The sequence below is a fragment of the Saccostrea echinata genome, unplaced genomic scaffold (genome assembly GCF_033153115.1).
Source record: "Saccostrea echinata isolate AGI-Se365-2 ecotype Australia unplaced genomic scaffold, CSIRO_AGI_Sech_v1 ptg000020l, whole genome shotgun sequence".
Classification (NCBI taxonomy): domain Eukaryota; kingdom Metazoa; phylum Mollusca; class Bivalvia; order Ostreida; family Ostreidae; genus Saccostrea; species Saccostrea echinata.
Genome location: NW_026889769.1, coordinates 5,855,805 through 5,871,738, shown reverse-complemented (window position 1 = coordinate 5,871,738; position 15,934 = coordinate 5,855,805).

The following is a 15,934-nucleotide window of genomic DNA, read 5'->3' as shown; positions in this document are numbered from 1 at the left end:
ATACCATCATATTTGACCTTTTGACCTTAGAGTTTGACCTTCTTTTGAAAAAAAAACTTTAACCTTGGCCATAACTTTTGAACTGTTGGTGCTAGTGCTTTCATACTTCACATATGTAATCCTTGTGACAAGACCTTCCTTTGATACCAGCAACTTTGACCCTTTGACCTTGGAGTTTGACCTACTTTTGAAAAACTTTAACCTTGGCCATAACTTTTGAACAGTTGGTGCTAGGGCTTTCATATTTAACATGTCTATTCCTTTTGATAAGACCTTTCTTTGGATACCATCAATTGCAATTCATTGACCTTGACCTTGGAGTTTGATCTACTTTTGAAAAACTTTAACCTTGGCCATAACTTTTGAACGATTGATGATACGGCTTTCATATTTAATATGTGTATTTCTTGTGAGAAGGCCTTTCCTTGAGCACCGTTATTTTTTACCATTTGACCTAGACCTTGATGTTTTACTTACTTTTGAAAAACTTTAACCTTTTCCATATCTATTCAATGGTACTGCTAGGGCTTTCATATTTCACAGGTATATTCCTTGCGTCAAGACCTTACTTTGGGTACCAACATATTTGATTTGCATTTGAGAAAGTTTAACCTTTGCGATAAGTTACCATACGGGGGCATCAGTGTTTCACAAACACATCTTGTTACAGTTTGTTTCAGTAAAAATTTCTAAAGAAATGAAAACTTGATATTTTCATTTTGACAAAATTGTCTCTCTCTTCCCCATTCACTGGTCATCACTATATAAAATTAAAGACATGTCCCTGAATCAGTTTAATTAAAACATAACTAATTCAAACGTTTACTCAACAATATTATAAGGTATTGGATATATTTCAATCAATGAAATTATCGTTTCATCTCATTGCCCGATGAACATAACCTTGACCAAAGGTCATGACATACCTTCGGTAATACTAATGGTTCTTATTTTTTCATATGCTTAAGGGGCTTTAAACATGCTTAAAAATGCCTAAGAATCAAAAATGCATGCGCCTAAACGGCTTTTGCGGCAAAAAACATGTATTAAGCAAAATAAAACAATATGGAAATACAAACTTTATAAGTAACAATAAATAATTGTATTAAAACAATTTCGGCTACATGTAGTGACTTGGAAATATGCGTGTTTGTACATGATGTAACTGCTCTAGACATTGATTTATTTTTTCATTAACATTCATTATTTGATCCATCTTCAATACTAATACCTTTCTAATACATTTTATTCTTTCTTGTTTGTTTGACTGATTTTGTTTTGTTTTGTTTGTTTGGTGTGTGTGTGTGTGTGTGTGTGTGTGAGAGAGAGAGAGATTGTAGTTGGATCTATTATGTTGCAGGTGATTTTTCTGCGTTAAAAAGATTTCCATGAGACATTTACAAACTAAAGAAAAGTTGGTGAAGCCTTTAGGATAGGATATGGAGCATTTTCAGGTAGTATTTGTTATGTTCTTCGGATATATTCATCCGATATAATCTTTAATTTTCGAACTGTAAACAAATCAGACAAACATCCAAATATAGGAGGCGAGAGTTTTAAAGAAGTATTAAGTCCATGGCTAACGCGTTCGTTGACGCGCTTCATTGCTTGCTCAACCAGACTTACACTGTAGATTGAAGGCCAGATAATCGGTCCATGGGAAATCAGATTGACTCCTCGGCAATTATAGGAGAGGTGTTACTCTGCTTTCAAACCCAAGCAAGTAACATTTATGCAGCATTATCTTACTTCAGAGATGAAGGGTAAAAGTAGATTATTTAACACATTATTAATCAGGATTCAGAAAAGAACATACGATTAAGTGAAAAACGTCACATTAACCGATTTTTTCTTTATATTGTAAGCCTTTGACAGGATTGACCACCACGCGCGGCGGAAAATCTCCAGATATTATGAAATTCCACAAAAGATCCATCAAAGAGCAGCTTTAAAAGGAATACACCTAGCAAAGCATACCCTGTGGCTAAAACCGAGTCTTTAATGACAAGTTAACTAAAGCAATTGCGTCTGCTCCCTATCCTTTGGTTCAGCATAAGAAGATAAAACACCGGGGGTGTCAACAAGCAATGCAGACACAGTTAAGGATCTTACATGTAACTTTCCTGTTAGTATTTTAAAGAATGCTAAGACTCGCAATATCTGGGCAGGTCGTTTGGGTAATTTTCAAGAAAGAGAGGCCTCTCCCAAGGGATGGCCGTTACTACGACACAATTGCTGGATTACTTCATTCAAATCTTTGAAATCTTTCATGAGAGAATGTCCAGCAGTGACTGTGTTGAGAACACGGCATCATATTGTAAAAGGAAAAGGTACATCTAATCATTTTAATAAATCATTTGTATTACACCCGTACTCAAGAATAATCATATATTTCCCCCTACATTTTGTTTGATTCAAACCAGGTGTTGAAGGGGATCATTAAATTATATTTAATTCCTTGGGAAATAATATGCATGTCATATTCCTGTGGTTGATATTTTTTTCAACCTTTTAAAATCTAAATTGAAATATCAGATAATATTTATAGAAGTTGAAGACTCAAATTCAAGAATCATTTGCAATGATGTCCTTCCACCATGTCCACACAGCCATTCTTTACACCTAGTGCCGAGTTCCAGACTCCCAGTGTATTCGCTAGAGATGTAGAGCTAAAAAAAATAATGCACAACGTGTCTGGGTTGCATTGAGAAAAGATTTCACGATGCATTGGATTTTATTCAATTAGCTCTAAAGTTAGTCTGTGAAAATTAAGGCACCACAGTTTTTCCAATGCTACTTTTGGGAAAATAATTTTAAAACTATGTTAAACATGCAGTTGTTAAGGGAGGGATGCAATGCTAAATTAGGTTCTTCAAGAGACGACACGATTTTATACAAGAAAACAAAACCCAGAATCAATTAATCAATATCTTTAGAATTACTATATTTTCTGAGCAATTTAACAATGTTTATGACCCAGACTTACAGCAAACAAGTACTGAAAAGCAATTAGAAATGGAATATTCAATTAAAATGATTTATTAAAATCCCTTCATTTTGAAAGTCATCGCCGTCACTTTCCGAGGCTCTCGCGGTCAACTGTTCAACTGTAAACAAAAGTTAACTGACGGACCTCACCTTTTGATTAATAACCAATTATCGGGTTACACGAGTGCGAAACACATGAAAAACTGACGAAACGGTTTTGCTCAATCACATCTTACCGGAATAGGCTAACGGACGTCAAACGAATAAAAAAAAATGCGACAGAACGCAAGGCGTTGGTAATACATGTGCGTTGATAAAAGTCGCCCCCGCCACTTTTGGAGGCTCTTGTGATCAACGTATGAAGCGTGTAAACGGATAAAAATCTTATGAATACCAGACATGTACCGCACGCATGGGAAACAGTACTGACGAAGGTTAGAGGAACGGTCGTGTGGTCGGTGTACAGAGTACATCTGATTTATCCGTTTCCGGTAATTGCGCAGTTGTGTCTTAGGTCTATTAGATAAAACGTCAACGGGAGCAGATCAGTCAAGTACAGGAAAAGAAGCGCATGAGTTCCGTACACAGTACATGCAAACCTATACCTACCCCGTTCTTTAAAGGGACCTACCGTATTTTTAGAGGACGCAAAGTCTTCTGGTGTCCGTTTCAAGTTTTAAACATGCGGATAAAATAAATTTCCCCGGACCTCTCCGGAGATTGGACGTATTCGCCGAATGAGAAATGTAAAAGGTAAAGATAACGAACAGTCATCGATCACAAAAAATCCATATACAATATAAATACAGTGTATGTGAAGAGGGCATACAATACGGACTCCTGGAAATTCCGGAGGTGGGATCAGGTGCCTAGGCATCTTCGCTAGCCAAGGGTTTCTTATCCGCTAGCCAAAGGTTTCTGATCCGCTACTCTCACAAACCCTTGGACTATGGTGCTGTCAAAAGACGGAATGTTTCACGTGATCTCGAATCTTAAAACATAGGCACAGATAGCGTCATCGACAGAAATAAAAAGAAATTTAAACAATAAAGTTTATAGAGAATAATTAACAAAAGGGTATCGAGCGATGTTTACTTGTTATTTAGGGGCTATTTAGGGTGCAAATCTACATCTTGTAGTATCTGTGCGACTGTCCCGTGGTACGACTTACTGTCTGTATTACTTCAGACGGTGGGACAGTTGCATGGACCTCTTGTACAAGTGGATGCCGAGCTGACAGGACGTGTCAGGGACAGCAGCGGAGCAGGAACCTACGGATCTGTATATATTGTTAATAAATATTAGTAAAGAACCTCAAAGACTTTACTGGCGCCCAACTCGCGGGGCCCGGGAGATTCCCGTACTGCTGTCAAAGTTAAGTTTTTTTTCAGGCATCGTTTTAGCCGCCATTTTTGGTGCTGCTAGGTATGTGAGAGCACGTGTTGGTTTTTTATGTATTTCTTGAATCAACTTTCAGAATTAATTTGTCTGTGATTTTATCTGATTTATTGTGATATTTTATTATGGATATGTCGGTAGAGGAAGCCGTGTCGGCTTTAGGCCTGGGCACTCGCCCGGCTGACAGGCGGTCAGACAATTTCAATTTTCGTTCTCCGTGTAGGATGGGGGTATACCCCGGGGAGGGGGGTTATTCACCATACGCTTATAGCGGGAGTGAGCATTTTGCCTCCCGTCACACACCTTTTGCTCAGTCAATGTCAGGCCACATGGGAGGGGGGTTGCCCCTGGGGGGTCCCTCTACACCTATGCCCGGCCTGCACTCGGGCATCCCCTGTGGGGAGGGTAGTGTATTACATGGAAAGTCACGAAAAGAGGTAAGGTTTGCCCAGTCTCAATTTGGATCACCAGGGATGATGACCAGTGATTCCCTGGAGGCCTCTCTAGGTAGCCCGTGTAGGTGTTGCTCACCTGGTAGCACTGTGGGTTGTAGCCCACCTAAATATGAATATAGGAAGGTTCCCTTGAATTCAGGATTAAACCATCCGTATTCCTTAGGCCATGTGCGACCAGCTAGTAGTAGCCACCCTGTCCTTGTGGGAGACATAGCTAACCTGGGGGGCCCTGCTACTATGGGTTATAGACCAAGCCGCTTGGGTGAGGTTGTACCACACCCACTTGACCCTTCCGTCCCATACACCGTGTGTTAGTCAGCAACCTGAGAGGCCTGTGAGGCCCGCACAGCTCACCTCCGAGTATGATCGTCACCATGTGGGGCCCGTAGATCCTGTAGGGCTCACCTGGGACCCTGCACCCATACAGAGCCAACCTAGACTAGCAGATTTTGGTACGCCCTCTCTCCCTGGGGATGATTTGCAACCCCGGAGCTCAATGCCGTGCACTATATCTGCCCCAGCCCCTGTAAATTTTGGAGTGTCACCAGCAATACTTCATTCACAAGTAAATCCTTTAGACACTGGTGTGACTGCTGCCAGACCCCAACCTACATCATTGTATGCTAGTTCCCCAAGCACACCTTACCATGCCCCCCAATCAGTGTACATCAATCCTGGGGGTAGGCATGCCCAACCCCCAGTACCCGACCACGCCCAGTCTGTGTTGTATCGAGGTGAGAGTACTCCAGCCACACTCCATGGTATGGCTATGCCCAGTGCACTGCAGCACCATAGTGTTCCTGTGTCAGTGACTTGTAGTCCTGCCCATCCCGATACCCCAGCCTGCCATTTTGGAAGGGAGGGGGAGAGGATAGCACATGTGCAGCCAAACATGTATGGGGCAGCCCATCCAGGATACTATGCTAGTCAGTCAGTCCCGGCTAACCAGGCTTGCAACTTAAGTACACCAATACATTATGGCTCACCTGGTTACCAGGGCACCACACCATACCCAGGTAGGGCAGCCACTGGGGGTAAGCTCCGGTATAAGGACCTTAGGTATGATGGTAAGACCAGCTGGAAGGCATTTTTGCACAAGTTCGTTAGGTTATCTCGCAGCCAGCTATGGACAGAGGAGGAGCAGCACGACCAGTTTTGTTTCTGCCTTGAGGGGGCAGCAAGCGAATACTATACCTTGCTGTTGGAAACCAGTAGCCAGCTCCGCCTAGGTGAGATCTTGCAGAGATTTGAGAAGCGTTTTGGCTCCTCTGCCCCCGATCTCACTCATCAGCTCAACTTCCAGGCTGCCAATCAGAATCCAGGAGAGTCACTTCGTCAGTGGGCAGACAGGGTGCTGACCTTGGCAACGCGAGCCTTCCCTTGTGTGCCGGACGTGCACACACACGCCATACCTAGGCTGTGTTATGGAGCCGAGGACCGAGATGCTGGCCTTTACGCCCTCGACGGACATCCCCGAACTGTGGAGGAAGCCGTGGAGCGAATGCAATACTACCAGCACTCCCGGCTAGATGGGCCTAAAGCCAAGAGAGAGGTGCGTAAGTTGATCCTCGGTGAGGACACTGGACGGGATGATCCTGGGATGGGAAATGTGGATGCTAGGGAGGAGCTTGAAGCTCTCCGGAGCAGGATAGAGAAACTTGAGGAGGCCTTGAGGCAGAAAGGATATGCCCCCTTTCCGAAACCTCAGAGGGCTGGTTCCCCGCCATCCAGATGGACGGCTCATAAGCGGAAGCCTTCTGTGTGTTTTAAGTGTGGGGAGGGTGGGGCATTTCAGTAGAAATTGCCCCACTCGAGCTACAGGGAAGACAGTAGCCACTGATGGGCCGCGGGGCGGAGCCCGGATGAAGGGACCCCTTGGTGAGAGGTATCGTAGGCCAGAGTCCCAGGAGAGGGGACCAAGGAGTGGAAGGCCTGGATCCCAGGGAGGGCCCTCCCAGGCAGTTCGATTTATGAACCCAGAGCAGTCCCCAGAGAGGACGGACTCAGAGAGTAAGGAGCAGGGGGCTAGTCAACCCCCCTCCTGTATGCGGCGTAGGCGCAAGCAGCGCAGGCTAAGGGTCCGCTTTGAGACGCCCCAATCGCCGGAGCTATTCTCAGCTGAGGGGGAAGAGGCATCCTTGGACGAGGAAGTGGGGAAGCTTGTGGCCCCCCACTCCACTCCGGAGCCACTTGGACCAGCTCGGGATAGGACTAGGATGTTCCAGGGCTTTGGGAGGGCCAGCCCTGGTAGTTCTGATCAGGTGTCACCCGAGAATGAGGGGAAGGAGACCTGTATACAAACTGGGCAGTCATGCCAATCTCAAGGCTTTGCTGTTAGCCTGTGCGTGCCATGCCTGGAAGTAGAGATGGTGGAGGAGTCTATTGGATTCTGCAGTTGAGGATATCGGTGTTACACCTCTCTCCCCAAGACCAGCCCAACCTTCGAATGAGGCAGCCTATGGTCAAGTTTCTGTGGGATCACCGAGTTCTGTGGACAAAGGCCCCACCCTGGAGGTAGATATAGATGGGGTCACGAAGGACCATGTTGCGGAAGTGGGGACAACCCCATATGATTCTGGCAGTCCCTTGTCGTCTGACAGTGCGACAGCAGAGGAGAACAGTGCATGTCGTTTATACAGATCAAGGCGGAGGCGTGGGCGACGCCGGAGGGTGAGTTTACCCTCCAGGGCCTGATGGTGTGACTGGTGTCAGTTTCTCAGTAGTGAGTGGGTCTGATGACCTTGGCCCACTCGGTTATCGTTAAACAGATGTAGGATGATTGTCTGGGAATTATCCCGGACATACCACCTGGTTGGGAGTAATCCCGGACTTGTTACCTAGGATTAATCCTGGGTGTGGTTTTGCCTGGAGCTTGCTCTGGCACTTGTATTTCTTGGGCAGTTAGCCCGGGAGGGTGTTTACAACGCCCCAACGTTGGAGATGGTTCCGGACCCTCTTTCCTGTGGTAGACTCCAGCCTTTCAAAGAAAACAGGGGGGAGTGTAGTATCTGTGCGACTGTCCCGTGGTACGACTTACTGTCTGTATTACTTCAGACGGTGGGACAGTCGCACGGACCTCTTCTACACGTGGATGCCGAGCTGACAGGACGTGTCAGGGACAGCAGCGGAGCAGGGAGTCGGCCCGGGCCAGAACCTACGGATCTGTATATATTGTTAATAAATATTAGTAAAGAACCACAAAGACTTTAATCTGTAATATAGATTCCAGGTCACATTATTTGCACATCAACTTAAGATTGGATGAAACATAACTATTTCTAGAATTACATGTTATCTTACGGATCGTTGTTTACTTGCGTTTTTCATTCCCAAGACTAAAGAGTCAAGATGTATCCCGAACGCAGATATGGTCTTTCACAAAAAGCATTTGCTGATTAGTCGAACTATATCAATCAACTCCAATCACAACTAGAGAAAAAAATCGCATCTTTTGACAGCACCGTAGCCCAAGGGATTATGAGAAGAGTAGCGAATAATAAACCCTTGGCTAGCGAAGATGGTGCCTAGGAGGAGTAAGCGTCCCCTGTTGACCGGTGATACCCGCCATGAGCCCTGTGTATTGATCAGGTAGACGTAGCTATCCGTAGTCAATTTAGTACAAAACAAAGGTCTAACAATTGGTATGAAACAAGTCAGCCAAAATACGACCCAATGAAAGGTTATATATTTGCTAACAAGATCATTATCACTACCATAAAATTTACGAAATACTGACTTTAAAACTAGGCTGTTGATATCCCTGTCACATCAACTTATCAGTGAAAAGCTTGTCTCGCTTTAAAAATTGGTCATACTCAGAGCAAGCTCTTGAGTAGCTAAAAAGTTGGGAGACATAAACACCATAAGTAGGTGATAGTGGAATATTACTATATAAATAAGGAAAGTTGACGATAGAAAAGCTAAAGTCATCTCGATTGTCATACAATTTAGTTGTTAATTGGCCTTCATCGTCGATAGTCAGTAAAATATCTAAACATGAAACGTGTGGCAGACTCAGTGGTGACTTTTATTTCAAGTTCACTGGGATATATCGAGTCGACATAAAAATAACTATTGTTAATTGATAAAACGTCGTCGATATATCTGAATGTCGAATTGAAGGCCACAGCTAGTGTTTTCCTCTTCTCGTGTAGAAATTTTTGAATAAATTCTGCTTCATAGGAATATAAAAACAAGTCAGCTAATAAATTAAAGGAGCACAATTAGTGCTCATCGAAATTCCAACAGTCTGTTGGAAAACTTGGTCCCCGAAGACTACAACTTCAGAGTACTTGTGTGTATAATCAGAGTGGTTTTTAACGAAGTAATTTTGCTGATGACCAATCACAAGATGTGAAAATTTCCGAGTTCCGTTTTTATTTAAGAAGCAGTAGTCTATCATATCAAAAAGTCCTGTCAGATTTTAATTTATCGTGAGAAAGTGTGGAAAAGTCGTAAGTTTTGATGTTTAATCTGAAAATGTTGATGATTTTAAACTTTTCTAAAAGTTCTTTCAATTTTTTGAGGATCCACATCTGATTTACACCACTTCTGCAATAAGCTGTAGCATAGTACGTCTGAAGTTTCTCCTTTACAGCAGTTAATATTTTTGAAAGGAGTAAAGAGTTACAATCATTTTCTGGACCCAGCAATGTATCTCTGTTTTATTAAGGACTTTTGTGAAGTTTAGGAATCCAGTACAGGTAGGGTGGATCGCACACACCTTGGTTGACTGGTATATTAAAAGTATTAAACACTGAAATATGATTTTGAAGAATTCCTTCTTTGGAAAGTGAACCGTGAGTATATGTAGGATTTCCAGACGTAGAATTAAAACCAAGTTCTTCCAAAATACAATTATAATAATAAGCCTTACAAATAAAGACGATATTGTTACCAACCAGAAACTGATAAGAAACGCATGCGAATGGAGACGTTTTGAGATCTGTTTGAAGTCCGTTAGAGTTGTCTGGTAAGGTGTGAGTGAGGCTTTACTGTCTGTCCCACATGTACATGAGCTTTTCCATCTCTTTTTTAAAATAGCAAATAAAGTCTTGAAATTGATTGATTTTTTGTTTGTAAGTTTCCTTTATTTTACTCATATGGGAAATGTAGACCTTTACTCAGCGGTCAGGGGCACTGAGTAGTGATTGTTCTTTAGCGTGCCATCATCTGTCTTGACGCGGGGCGTCGGTTTTTGAAGGCTTCATCCAAAAGATCCGCAACTTGAAAAAAAAAAGTCATTAAACAGTAAGTTTTAACATTTTAACCAGAGGTTATCGAACGAGGCATCTAACTTGCCTTACTGACGGCAAGTTACGGATGCTATTATGAATACCTTTCCGAATTGGAGGCTATTCTCGCAATGTTATTTTCCCGTAGACTTTGAATCCCCCGCTGTGTACGGAAGCGCATAAGTGCCACGTAACAGTTTTTTTTAAAGTTGGTAATTCCACTTTAAAGTTGGCATTTCCAACTTTAAAGTTGGTAATTCCAACTTCAATCTTGGCTTTTCCAATTTTAAAGTTGGTAATTCCAACTTCAAAGTTGGTAAATGGGTGAATTAAAAAAAATGACCAAACACATATTTATCAACTTGCACTAAAAATACAGGCAATGGGAATAAATTTCTTTGTCTCAGCATATGTTTATAGATAGTGTCTAAATACCTGCCAAATATCTCAGTGATATCTCAATTCACAAAAAAGTTATGCTGAAAAATGATGCTAAAATGTCAGGAGTGCAATACCTTATTGTGACATTTTGAAAATTCAATATTTCATGAAGATCCGTGGAAAAAATAATAATGGTTTATACTGGAAATAAAGACTTTCCTGATAATATTCAAAGTATTGAGCTTTAAATGTAGACTGTAGCAACTTTTGTTTGACCAAGTTGTGGCCATGGCTGATGTTGAAAAAAATGTAATACCAGTCAGGAGTGCAACAGAAAAAAATGTAGTGTTGCCCAAAAACCATCGATTTTAAAAAACTGAAAGACAATTAAGTCAAAAAAGAATTTTCAAAGTGCAAAGCAATAACTGATATAGTGATTTACAATTTAAAACTTAAAAAATGTTACATAAATCACAGGCAGCATTAATGAGAGTCAAGTATATGTGCATGCCCAATAATGTCAGGAAAGCAACATTTGATGTTTTGCTCCCCAGCATGAAAATACTTTTATCAGTATATGATTCTCTGGTTTTTATTTTGGAAAATAAGATACAAAGAATATTTTGACCAAATAGATTCATTAATTACAGGGTCTGTCTGTGTTTCAGATCTTTATTTCTATGGTCAGAAGTGCAACACATTTTTTTTAAAGATTCAAGTAATAATTATGATGAACTGACTCCTATTCATCCTAATAAATAGTCTATAATTAATAATGATCTATTTGAATAAATTAATACTAAATTATTGGCAGTTTTATTATTAAAATCCTTCTCTTTTTCAATTTTATCAATTCAGATGTGTTTTTATCTTTTCTTTGATTTTTTTATGAATGTAAAAAAAAATAAACACACTTAAAATTTGTTATATAATGCAAGTGATTCCACCTCAACTTCAATGAAACAACAGAACAAGTTCTGATGTAATTTTCGCTTCACAAATCTACTTTATAGACTCCTATACTCTTGGTCAGGAGTGCAACAAATATGTTAGAGTTATTGCTGATCAAATATAAATAAAAATAAAGAATACAAGATGTGTTTGTGAAACACTGATGCCCCCGTATGGCAGCTTATGGCGAAGGTTAAAGTTTCTCAAATGCAAGTCAAAATCCAGGCCAAAAGATATAAAAATGTTGATACCCAAAGAATGGTCTTTTTTTAATGCTTTATTTTTGAAAAAGTTTTCATATACATAATATGAAAAAAACACAGACATATATGTACAAACACACCCACATACATACACACTCACTGTGCACCTTTCCAAAGAAAGGTCTTGTCTCAAGGAATATACCTGTGAAATTTGAAAACCCTTGTTACAATTGTTCAAAAGTTATGGCGAAGGTTAAAGCTTTTTAAAAGTAAGTAAAACATCAAGGTCAAGGTCAAAGTTGTTGGTATCCAAAGGAAGGTAGGTCTTGTCACAAGGATTACGTATGTGAAGTATGAAAAAGGCCTAGTAACAACCATTTAAAAGTTATGGCGAAGGTTAAAGTTTTTCGAAAGAAGGTCAAACTCCTATGTCAAGGTCAAAGTGGTTGGTATCCAAAGGAAGGTCTTGTCACAAGGATTATATATGTCAGGTATGAAAGCCCTAGCACCAACCAATTTAAAAGTTATGACCAAGGTTAAAGTTTTCGAAAGTAGGTAAAACTCCCAGGTCAAGGTCAAAAAGTCAAAATGGTTGGTATCCAAAGCAAGGTTTTGTCACAAGGATTACATATGTGAAGTATGAAAGCCCTAGCTCCAACCGTTCAAAAGATATGGCCAAGGTTAAAGTTGATCAAAAGTAGGTCAAACTCCTAGGTCAAGGTCAAAGGGTCAAAGAGGTTGATATCCAGAGGAAGGTCATGTCACAAGGAATACACATGTGAAGTTTGAAACCCCAAGCACCGACTGTTCAAAAGATATGGCCAAGGTTAAAGTTTTCCAAAAGTAGGTCAAACTCCAAGGTAAAGGTAAAAAGGTCAAAGTTGTTGGTATCCAAAGGAAGGCCTTGTCACAAAGAATACACATGTGAAGTTTGAAATCCAAAGCACCAACTGTTCAGAAGTTATGGCCAAGGTTAAAGTCTCATAAAATGTTGCAAAAGTGGGTCAAACTCCAAGATCAAGGTCAAAAGGTCAAATATGATGGTACCCAAAGAAAGGTCTTGTCACAAGGAATACACATGTGAAATATGAAACTCATAGCTTCAACCAATCAAAAGTTATGGGCAAGGTTAAAGTTGACAACAGACAGACAAACAGCTAACAAACGGACAAACAGACAGACAGGACAAAAACAATATACTCCCGGGATCTTTCGATCCGGGGGCATAAATATATTTTATCGTCTAAATATACATTTTAGCTAGTTTTTTTGACATAAATAGGGAATAAATCAAAATATAAAGCCAAGTTTAACTACTTTCATCTGTTTTAATTATGAAGTATTGGACTATAAATGTTGCACAATTTCATTACCACTTAATGTTGCCAACACTTTATGAATTTTTGTGTTCTATGGTTTTAATTTTACTGCAGTCAGGAGTGCAACAAAACTGTTTTATAATTATCAATGATCTTCATCAAAATAAATCGAAAATAAGTGTTTGATACTATTGATGTTCAAAACATATGTCTATCAACTAATTACAGACATTTTATGGTCAATTCAGAGAATAGTTTTCATTACTTAACACATATTTTTAAATATAATGTACATGTACATGTATATATATATATATATATATATATATATATATATATATATATATATATATATATATATATATATATATATATATATTAATTACACAATGCAAATAATCATGTTTGAAGTCTTGTAAATATGAAAAACTTGCCATAAATGATAAAAAATATCAAATCGACGAATTGATTTCCAAACTAAGAATGGGTTATTGAGCGTTATAATTTTTAAAACAATGTTAAATAAAATACATATCAGATGTCAGGAGTGCAACACAATAATGTGAAATAGGGTCACTTCAAAATCTAGTATTTTTTGTAAGAAAACTTGTACATGTATATCAAAATTCTTTTTTGGCTTAGATTTAAAGAATTAAGATTTAAATGGACAAAAAAGTGATATTGGGGGAATTTTATTGTTTCATATTTCTTCCATATTAAAACTTTTCAAACCAGAATTGAAAAATAATGTAAAATAACAATCAAAAAGCCAATTTTTTCCACATATACAAGAGAAGAAACTCAATCAAGGTTTAGATCTAATCATTTATAACCCTGATAACATTTTGAAGCATAAAAATAGCCACAGTTTCTTTTGATTATGTATTTTATAGTCTTTAAGGATGTAGTGATATTTTCTTTTTTCAAATAAAGTTTTACTAATAAAAATCCAATTGTCTATTCTATTGCAACTTCAGGAATCTTAACTAGAATGCATGTACAATATGATGATATGTGAAAAATATGTTATGGGTAGTTGAATTTTATCAAAAAATTCCAATTTGGTGGTCATTATTTTTTAATTCACCCGATTCCAACTTTAATCTTTGGCTTTTCCTTTGGCATTTTTTAAAGTTGGAATTATCAACGGAAAAGCAAAAATTAAAATTGGAATTACCATTTTTAAAGTTGGAAAAACAAAGATTAAAGTTGGATTACCAACTTTAAAGTTGGAATTTCCAACTTTTGAGTTGAAATTCCCAACTTAAAGGCAGAGATTTTAAGCACCGCCTTCAAAAATACCTGGTATGTGTACCCCTGTCAATCAAGTGTCATCATTGGGTGCTAGAACTTGATTGACATTTACTCACTATTATCCCTGTGTATACCCTGTACACATTGTTTGACACTCGTGGTGTCCATCAAATTAACTTTTGATTCTTTGATATTTACCACACATGGTATAAACAATAGAGAAGCTGTATTACTATGGAATTTTTAGCTTGATAATATATATATATATACACACCTTTAATATTTGAAATAATTATGATTTTGTTTACGATAATATATATCAAAATTTGGTATAACTTTTTTTTCATAGCTCAAAAAATACTTTGAATAATAATATTTTTTAATGGACGGGGATACTTTGACACATATTCAATTACAAATTAATAAAAATTATTGAGATTAAACTTTATTTACAACTTTTTATTTCTATTTTAAAATCATCTCAAAATCCCAACACAGGTAAAGTTTGACTTCTTGGGTACTCTGCTGTGTATTAAATCACTTCCTGTGTATAGGGATTAGGAGACAAACAACCACAGGTAGACAGCTAGCCCTCAAGGCATTTACACCTGTACAAAATAAGCCCCTCCCTCACCTGGAATTTACCACCCTGTAAAAAATCTCTGCCTTTAAAAAAATTACGTGGCACTAATACGCTTCCGTAGCTGTATCAATACACTTGTTGAAGTCATTTCAAAGGAGACAGTTTGGGGGGGATTATCTACTGCAAGATCGAAACTTGTTTGGAGGCCAAGGAATTTATGTATTTGGAAAGAAAATGCAGAAAGTACTGAGGCTTGTATTGTAAGACAGACTTTACAAATAGCTGACTAGATAAGCTTCTTAAAATTATATGATCCTGAGAGTGGAATCGAATGAATTTTAAATGAACTTAAACATTTAAAAAATATTGTTAAATATTCACGATGGAAACATTACCGAGAGTTCATTACTTTGCATTTGCAGTCTACCATTGCTTTGAAAGCTTTCTCTCTCTCTCTCTATATATATATATATAGAGAGAGAGAGAGAGAGAGATACATGGTGATAAATAGATATAGTTGACTATTAAATTTATTTTCATCTACAGGGACAACCCGTTAAATAAACCCCACACAAAACCGATATGTTCACTTCTTAATTTTTTATTATTAAGGCACATGCAAATTTCATAATGCTATATATATCTGTAGTAAAAGTATTGAACAGGCCCTTAGAATGCGGGAGGGTGGCACTTTTTTCTGAGTATAGTATTTTGCTATACTGCCCCCCCCCCCCCCCAATTTTTGTTGCTGTAACGGACTTTGAAAACTTTCAATCTAACTACACATGTAGTTGTAGTACTAACTATACGCTAGGATTTTAACATCTCATTTCTCAGATATGCAATAATAGCTGTTTCTTTGATGTTACCTCTGAAACAAATAAGTAAATAGCCTTTAGACTGCCGATATTATAGAGCATCATATAGAATGCAATTCTAATAAAGCTGGTTGTTTGAGGAAGGCACGGAAAGAAGGATAACTCTGATTCTGCAGTGGAAATTCTCTTCGATTCAAGAGAGTGGGGAGGTGTTACCAAAATGTTCAGAGGAACAGCCGATTTTACATGAAAACATAGTTTTCTACGTCAGTGATAAAATTTATAATATTATTATGCATCACAACTTAACATGTAATAAGAAGAACACCTTTCAGTACAATTAAATGATT